Raw genomic sequence first — 9921 nt, 5'->3', positions numbered from 1 at the left:
GGGAAGTCTCTTAACTTGTCTTCTCCATGGGAAGGCCCATATGAAATAGTGGATCGTCTCTCAGACGTGACTTTCCGGATAAAATGTGGTCGGGGAGGTAAGCCGAAGGTGGTGCATGCCAACAGGCTTTGGCGTTATCATGGTCCAGGACATTTCAGTTGGGACGAAGTGAACAATGGAACAAATGACGATGCTGAAGAACGTGTCACCTGAAAAAGCCACTATCGAAGAAGAAACTCTACTCGGTTTTGAGAAGGGAAACGGTGAAGCCCTTGATGAAGTTACTATTACTGATGTGACTGTTACCAATGATAGACGTTTCCTGATGAAGCGGATGAACCCCACATGAAGCAGAAGCCAACGAGATGAAGACCAGATTTGTAGTCTGTTTCCAAGTTTTGTAAACTTCACATTAGAATCTTTTGTTCTCCACTATGAGAATTGTCACGAATCACTTCTTATAAATCGTACAATATTGCTTAACCATTTGTTACTTTCTTCATATTGACGTAGATAGCAAATCGTGTTTAACTATTAGTTCTATCTTGTTTGAAAGCTAATATTTATTATCTACTGTTCAACTCACTTGTTATGGGATCATAAAAGCCTCTGAACACAGTATTCTTAAATAGTTATTGAAAATAAAGGGATATCACGTCAGAAACAAGCCATGGATGAGTCTAGTTATTGGGGATCCCTGAGTCTGTATAAATATAAACCTATGCTTTGGAATGGGCATAAACATTCTATAAGAAACGTGAAAGGATTTTATTTATAGGGAATACCTGTGGAATCTGTTATTGTTTTTCTTTGTTAATAGTAGTGCAAGATATTTTGGTTGGAACGTGATGAAATATTTATGATTGGGTGAAATTATCAGAAGTAACTTAAAGTCACAGACAATAGTGTAAATAACAAATGTAAGTTTGGTACGCCCAATGTTTTGTTTGGTTGAGATGGAATATTTTCAAGCATGCAGAATGAAACATTTTAATAAACACACACACAGTTTTACTGAATATTTTCTTTACATTGTTTCAGTAGAAGGTGCGGTAATGATGTATGAAATTTAGGCTGCAAGTGTACTAGAAAAGCTAGAATGTAACACCCACATGGTAACAATTTATAAGTTGCACCAAAAGCTTGTACTAAACCAGAAGAAGATTCCTTGGGAGAGACAATGTAAATGTTAATATATTTTAATGCTTAAAAATAAGGATTGACAGCACCTAACCTTAGTCAGCTCATGTGAATAGGAACAAGGTTTGAAATCTCGATCCCTATTCTTTTCCTATTGGAACTGAATTATATCCTTGTGACAAGCAGATGGTAAAGAAAGAAAAGAGGCTTGGTTGAAGGGTAGGCTGTGTTGGCTGTTGTCTGGCAGGAACGACAGAGGGCAGCATAGCTAAAGGTGTTAGTAAAACAGGGTCCAATAAGGCTTGGAGATCGGGAAGTTCAGAGAAATTAGGAATACATTTTTCTAAAAAATATAGGACATGAATACACATGAAGCATGTAAAAATGTCATTTGACCAAGATACATTGTTATACTCCCATTTCTAAAGGATTTTACAGTAGGTCATGGTAGTAACTAAGCAGTTATGACTTTTTTAAACCGACACATCTGACTGAATTTTTGACCCTCTTAATCTGGACCTTCTCTACATAAGGTTAAATTCTTGATGCTTCTAGCTATTGTATTCTCCATCTAGCTAATGGTTTTCCATTCCATCTTACCAAATATTCATTCAAAACCTCTCTGCTATATGATGGACCATTCTAATATCTAGCTAATGGTTTTCCATTCCATCTTACCAAATATTCCTTCAAAGCCTCTCTGCTATATGATGGACCATTCTAATATTTAGCTAATGGTTTTCCATTCCATCTTACCTAATATTCCTTCAAAACCTCTCTGCTATATGATGGACCATTCTAATATCTAGCTAATGGTTTTCCATTCCATCTTACCTAATACTTCCTCAAAGCATTCTCTGTTACATGATGGACCACCAACAGAATGGGAGACCATTATGAGGAGACACTAACTTAACTGGAAACATTAGCAGGAGGAGATCAGCTAATGACGAGCCTCCCCACTACCCACCAGGTGAAGCAGATGTCAAATATTAATCTGAGTTTTACCAATATCAGAAGGGTCAAGACAAGTGGCCAATCAAGAATTTTATCATCACAAACTTGTGGTACCATTTCTTAATGTACGTTTTATAAATGTCTTGTAAAGTATTCTATTTAACATATTTGTTTTTGTTGTTGTTGTTTTTTCATGTATGTAAGTAGATATTTAAAAACTTTAACAATGCAATCAGTGCATTCTAGTCATATACGTTTAGAAAGCATTTTCTTCCATAGTTGTATGTTGTATGTGAAATTGTTTGTGAATATGCGCGTACATTTAGATATTATATATTAATTGTATATCATCATCAGGTTCATTCTTGTTTTATATTTATATTCTTTCTGTGATGTACTAATGAAGGATCTGTTTTAATATGTATATATATTTTGTAAAAAATCTTGGTTTTTCTGTTATTAGTAAATGGTTTTTATTTTTGCTTATTTGTGTATACCACGATCTCAGGGTAGAGATTTCATACTTGATGTATCTTGTTTGTTTGTAGACAAGCACAAAGACACACAATGGGTTATCAAAACTCGGTTTTGAGCATTATAAGCTTACTTCTGTGCCACTGGGGAGAAGGGGGGTGGGTGATGTATTTTGTATTAATATATGTAGAGTTATGTTATTGTTTTTATGCTTAACATTGCTGAAGGGCTTAGTTTTGTATTGTTTCATGATGTCAACTCTTTGTTAAAGGGATTGGTTTTGTATCAGTGTGTGCTTGCATCAACGTTAAAGAATTTTCGATAATGTATCATATGCTCTTTTTTTATATGGTTCTGATATCTATGTTAGGTGTAAGTATTTACAACAGTGAGAAAGTTAATACACTCTTTGACCAGGGCACGAATGTAAAGTCAACTGGTTTTAAAATTAAGTTTATTTGCTGGCTTGAGGACAAACTTGAAACATAGGGGGGAGAAAAAGTGGAGTATGCAGGCATACCATACATTTCTATCATATCAAATTAATATAGAACTATTCAACATATTTCATGTATTCTAAGTCTATGTAGTTCTTGCATAACATCTAATCAAGAAAGTTGTTAAAACAATTTAATTCGAATTATCTTTGTTTCCTTATCATTTTATGGAGATAACATCTGCTCTACCCCTAAAAGGCTTGGCTGTAATGCTGCACATTGTGCAAGAATTTCAAAAGTCATTTTCATATGATAAAAGTCTTGGTGATGTCTTGAGGTTGTGGGTTTATGGCCTATCCTATGTTTGAACCCAGTCACATAGGTAGCACTGATCGTTATGGATAAATCTGACGTTTTCCTTAAGTAAGAAATGTTAAATTTATAGTGTAGAGACATTCCATATGTTTTCTACAACTTTGGTTAAAAAAAAGTAAAATTTTCAAACTTATGTTATTTTTCATAGAACCTGGATGAAACATAGTGGTGTGGTACTTAAGTGAGTTTAAACTCTCACTTTCGTTAAGGGGCAAAGTATGTTAAATGAAGATTAAAACGCCTGTTTGCCTGATTCTCTTACAGGAATAACTATGTTGTTTTTTTAATTAGAAAGCTGAGTTATTCTTGTTGGTGAATCAGATAATAGCTATGAGTAGAAGACTCACACTTGATTCTTCACTTCTCGTGGACCAACTGACCGAACATGAACCAATCACTGTTTTCTTATTTTGTCAGGAACTTGAGGGTTTATTGATATATTTAAGACAGTGTTAGAGTTTGTGCTGGTTTTTCAAATGGATTGAATATAGATTTTCCCTTAGAATTACACAGATTTTACATAGATTGACAGAGATTTTCGTGTGTTTTTCTTTAAACTGTTCACCAGAAGTTGATACTTTCCTATTGTCTAACATAGCAAGAGCTCTTGAAGTTCTTTCATTAGAGTTGTGAATTTCTGCAGGTTGGTACCTTTTCTTTCATTGTATCTAAGGAAAACTCCTAAAGTTCTCGTAATGTTAGGCGTTCGCCTTCGGTGAACAACTTCAACAACGTTTAGCTTCATTTGTTATTTATTTTTACTTTGTCTAATGCAACCACCATAAGGCTCTTGACAGTGTTTCAGGTTCTTTATATTTGCCTTATGGGAATAATTTTTGAATTTGCTTGATTTTAAGTTGTGGAGTGTAATTAGTGGAGCATTGGCTCTGAAATTATTAGAGTTGTTTTTAAGTGAAGTTATTTTGTTGGTGAAATATAAGTAAGGTTTCATAGTTCTAGATTATTTATGTTAACGCGAGAGTATCATAACTTAACTTAGGGTTATTTTTATTCAGTGGTTTCATTACAATCAGTCCAACTTACAAGGGGAGCACACTGACCAACAGGAATATTTTTCTATTAAAGTCTTCATTATCTCTTGCTGGTCCTAACTTTCTATTTAAAGCTTCAAATCGCAAAGTCATTTGCTCGTTGTATTGTATTATGTTAGTGAAGTGTTATTTAATTGTTAACAGTAAATCATTAAATATTTATTCCTTGTATAAATCTGTGCCCTGTCTCTTTCTTTTGACTTAACTGTCGCAACTCTTTGGGAAATGTACACCCAAGCCCGAGATCTGAAACCATCTAGTTACTAGGGGCCTAATTTTTTGTTTGTTAGTCATTTGTGAGATACCACATCTTTAAACATTCATGTACCAATCTAGAATGAATTGATTGGCGGGAATACATCTCGAGGGAAAGAATCCAGTCTAATCAACTTATGCTTCCAGTGAAAAGCAATCTAGTACTGACTAGAAGCAAGTACACAGACTGTATTTTGTTTTTAAATTGATAAAGTGTTTTCATTGAGTGTTACTCATCGATTCTAGTCTGTTTATTTCTTTCCTCAAATCAAATTAATTTTAATTAAATTCGGCATTACTTTGTTATATAGCCTACCGATCTTCTCATTATATACAGCATACCTAATAGCCTTTCAAGGAATCAATTCACCCTGAAAATACCAGAACTATACAAATTCGAGTTTTATGCAAACTCATGGGTTGTTACTGAAAGATTAAGAAAGATATTGAACAAATCGTAAATAAAAGAGAAAAGATCTTTAAATTTTTTATTAGATTTTATATAGTCTTGTGAAAACATTTATTTTTTTTATCTTATTAAAAGAAAAGATATAAAATAGGATTAGGAAAAAATAATTACCTTAAAATTATAACGTACAAAATGGGGATTCTGCTTCACTATCCGAGGTAACTGTTTATCTGTATTATTTAAAGGAACAATAATTAAGAAAGTTAGTGATAAAAATCCATTAATTAAAAACAAACAATTCTTAGTTATTATATTTAATTTTAATTTTTCCATCCTGATTAACCTTGAACAAACAAAATCTAAATATAGTTTCTATCAAAGCTCACAAAAATAGAAGATCATAAAAATACAAGATATAGTTAATGATCTTAAATATTATTATATTATATTTGTAACACATGAAAGAGTTTAATTAAAATAAAATGTTTAATTAATGACTACGAGATGGCAGCACAATTCCACTGACAGCAAAATAAAATCAGACGCTAGAGGTCGCTCACAATTATTAAACTATCCATATCTGCCCAGTGTGATGTTATACACTACCAGCTGGTACCATCGCTAGTAGGTGACGAAGGTTGTGACGTGTATGCGGTATACATGCGCGGAATATCGATGTAATTTGCAGTCTATTAGAGTTCAGATTTAAATAGTACAGATTATTGGACCGAAAATTAAGATAATGTCATTAGTAATTAACTATATCGGAGGATTCAAGCCAAAATTGTTTTGAAGGTTACCAGGAGTAAAGTAGATTCATATGGTAACCATATTTGATTTAAAAATAAAGAAAAAATAATTCAGCACTACTGGCTCTTTTATTTCCCATGAATATGTCTGGTACCGGCTAGAGAGACGTCTATGCCAGCTTTCACCTGCTATAAGTATAAACACAAGATCTCTCAATAAACGACATTGCCTGGTTGGTTAGGTTGTCCTACTAACTGATTTTAGTGTACTTTCGCGGACGAAGAACAAGGTGGGACCACTCTGCATCACGCGTGCAAGACGCACGAGAGAATTTCTTGGGAAATTTACTTTAAGAGTATTTTTATTCATCTTCTTTTTAGATGTGTGATTGAAAGTATGTACAGTGGCACACTGTAGAGCATGGAACTACTGTCAGAACTGTCGGATCAAGCAGTGGTTGGTATCTCTTAAACTGACATCAAGTCTTCGCGTCAGTGTATTGCTTGCTGTGTTGAGAAATGAACTCGTTAAGAGCAAGAGAGATATTACCTTTCCTATTATTTGTCTTGTTTTTTGAGACATCACCCGGACAGTACTATAATGGTAAGTTAAACTTTAAGGTTCCAAATAGTAATATAGATACACGAAGATGTTTTTGTAAAGAGTTTCGTGAATATTAATGGCTTATTAGAATTATGTTTTGTTTCAAAGTTGAAAGAAATTTATCAATGCTTTCCCAGAGATGGAAAAAATTAACGAGTGTATTAAAAGTAATAGCGATTAATTGTTGATAGAATGCATAAAAATTATATTTATGATATAATTGTAAGCTATATTTTAAATACTTTAATTTGAGTGTTTGTTAGACGGCATATGAGAATAACTAGCGGATTCGAGAAAATTACGATATGAATACGAGAATCAGTTAGTTAATGAGTAATCAGTTAGTGAGCCAGTTCAGTATCAGGGAAGTTATTCAGTGTTAGAAATGAGAATTAATGCGTGTATTCTGCTATTCAGTTGCTCAATGAGTTAACATGTTTGTTTATCGATCGAAGCTAAGTTAGGCTTATGTACTGGCATTAGTCTGGCAATTTCTATGGAAACGTTGTATTTAAGTTAGGCCTACATTAGTTTCTGACAAAATATTGAAAGGCAAGTTTTGAAGTTAGGCCTACAAGTGAACGTGAATGTAGCAAACATTTATTGACTAAATAAATAAATTCGTTATCGCTATATGGATTGGACGTAGCATTATTTTTCCGAATAATCAAATGAACCTGCCCAACATTAGAACACGTTACAACAATAATTTGTTTTAATAATGATTACATACATATAGTACTAAACAAAGGTTAAACCTTATACATTGGCAAGTGCTTTGAATAAGTAAGTAATTAACAGGCAAACAGACTGTTTAATTGTATTCGAATGTGTATCTATGTCAGTTGTACTGGTCATTCATACATTGGTTAGTGTGTGAGATGTTAATTAACAATTTTCATAACTTTGTGTTTAGTTGGCGCCATATTTATACTTTTTTTCCTTCGCTTATTTATCTTAGTCTTGGAATGTCTTTCACTTTGTTTTTGCATCTAATATTAGTATCATCTGTATATTTAATGAAATGTAACGTTTAGGGAACAATATTTTAATATTTTTTGTCTTTGGAAAATAAGCATTCGCAGTAATTGCTAGTTTTTATTGTAAGAAACTTTTTCAGACCCAGAGAAAACAGACTTCATTCAATTAATTAAACTGCCATTTAAAGACTACAGATCTGATGCAGTACATCGACACATTTGCATTACCACTTCGAAAGTAATAGTTTTTAAGATACTTTTATCACGAAGTCACTTTATTATTTCGAATTAATGAAGTTAATTTTCGAAGTGACTGAGAAGTTTGTTTTCGGCACAAAGTCGTACAGTGGTTGAATGTGCAGTGCTTCCAAAAGAGATCGAATCCTGACTTTTATCATTATAAGTCTTCAGTTTTACCATTGAGACCGCTCCCCCCTACATTGATTCAACGGTAAGACTTATAACGCTAAACCACAGGGTTCCGATACCCTTGATGGGCACAACTCAGATAGCCACACCTTGTGTAACTTTGTGCTTAACCAAAAAGATCAATGAACCATCGAAAGTCGCATAACTCTGTAAAAGTCAGTTCGAGTAAGACTTCTCGTGTTGGAGAAATATTAATATAATCGTAGTTAAATAAGAAATTATTTTCTAGCTGATAATAGCATATTATTATTATTTTGAAGAAAAATAATGTAAATATTTTTAGTAGGAAAATATATATTTCAGGGAAATATTAATTATCATTCACTTTCACCTTGGTTGCGAGCAAGATTTTAATGAAAAGTAATTAAAATCTTTATAAAAGTGACTTTTGAAAGAATACTTTAAGTATAACACGAGAAGTATTAACTCTTAATAACTAGCATAAAATACTCGCTCCGCTGCGGGATTCAAAGCCGAATCTACCGATCAAGCTTTTCTATTATTTCCAATTCTTCTATAGCTACCCCAAGGGATGTCGGTACCCAAAATGAAACTTCTTAGTACACTCGTCCGGGGTACCTGAGCACTTGTGCCAAGCTTGGTCCCTCTAGCATTTTTACAGATAACTTTTTTATTTTGACGGTACTATCTACAAAAACAGTAAAGAAATAAAAAATAAAGAATCAACAAAAATATATTACCCTCCAAATAACCATCTTATTTACCATTCACTATCAGTAAGATGAATATTGTATCTTATTGAGTAATTTTATGTTTTAAATTTTCGGAATACAGTAAAGAAGTGATCAAAACATTGGATGAAATCATTCATTTTCTGTATAAAATACATATGGGGATCCCAGAACAGATTAGCGGGATTAACTGAATTACTGATAGTTTGTGTGTGTGTGTATGATTTGTATATTAACCAAGAAAGTCATGGACTCGCAAGCAATTTGTAGTTTTAAAAAAATATGTTTAAAAAGCCATAGGTAGTTCTCAAGATAAAAACTTCGAATTTCAAAGTGTTTTTGGAAAATGCGGAAATTGTTGCAGTATGATGCAAGTTTAATATAACAATCATTGTTTCGGGATAAACTTTGTAATTGTAAAAATATGGATGAATATTTGTGTTAGAATGCTTTAGAATCAGCGAACTCGCTCCAAAATCCTTTTATGTGTATCAGTAACGTCTTGTCTCGCGGGCAGAAATTATTAATTTATCTCTTTATATTATTTTTGACCCACTTACGTAAGAAAGGTTAAGCTATATTTGAATATAAAATACAGTATTGTGATCATATTTTCATGTTACGCACGAGCGTACTGTCTGTCAAGTTCCAGTTCTGCTTGCCGAAGCGTGACTACTACGTGGATGTGTCACTTTAAATAAGTTAATCATTGTTTTAACTTTTAGTGATATTAGAAGTAATTATTAAGACATACCAAATAGTTAAGATTATGACAATCGATATGTGTTGTCCACTGATACACACATACACACACACACACACACACACACACACACAAATATACAATGTAAGTAATATTGCATTTAATCTTATATTGGCACCTTGTAACACTTGTATAGGTAAATCCACTCGAAACATATTCTTTTTATTACTTATTTAGAAGTAAGGTTAATTTTACAAGCTTTTTAGTTACATTGTTTGATAAAAATATTGAGAACTTTATTTGCAAATCATTCTCGAAATATAATTGGTTCATTGTTTTCGCTATTATCCTGTTACAGCGACAGGAAGTCAGTAATTATAAGTGAGTTTAATGAAGTAAACTGTCATTTTTGCTCCTTTTATTAAATACAAACCTTGAAAGACATTTTTCTCCTAATTTGAAACACAGCATATAGCATAAAAAAGAGGCCCGGCATGGCCAGGTGGTTAGGGCACTCGACTCGCAATCTGCGGGTCGCAGGTTCGAATCCCCGTCACACCAAACATGCTCGCCCTTTCAGCCGTGGGGGCGTTATAATGTGACGGTCAATCCCACTATTCGTTGGTAAAAGAGTAGCCCAAGAGTTGGCGGGGGGTGGTGATGAC

The sequence above is a fragment of the Limulus polyphemus genome, unplaced genomic scaffold (assembly GCF_000517525.1).
Source record: "Limulus polyphemus unplaced genomic scaffold, Limulus_polyphemus-2.1.2 Scaffold1644, whole genome shotgun sequence".
Taxonomy (NCBI): domain Eukaryota; kingdom Metazoa; phylum Arthropoda; class Merostomata; order Xiphosura; family Limulidae; genus Limulus; species Limulus polyphemus.
The sequence above is the reverse complement of the archived record's forward strand: the minus strand, read 5'-3'. Positions refer to the sequence as shown.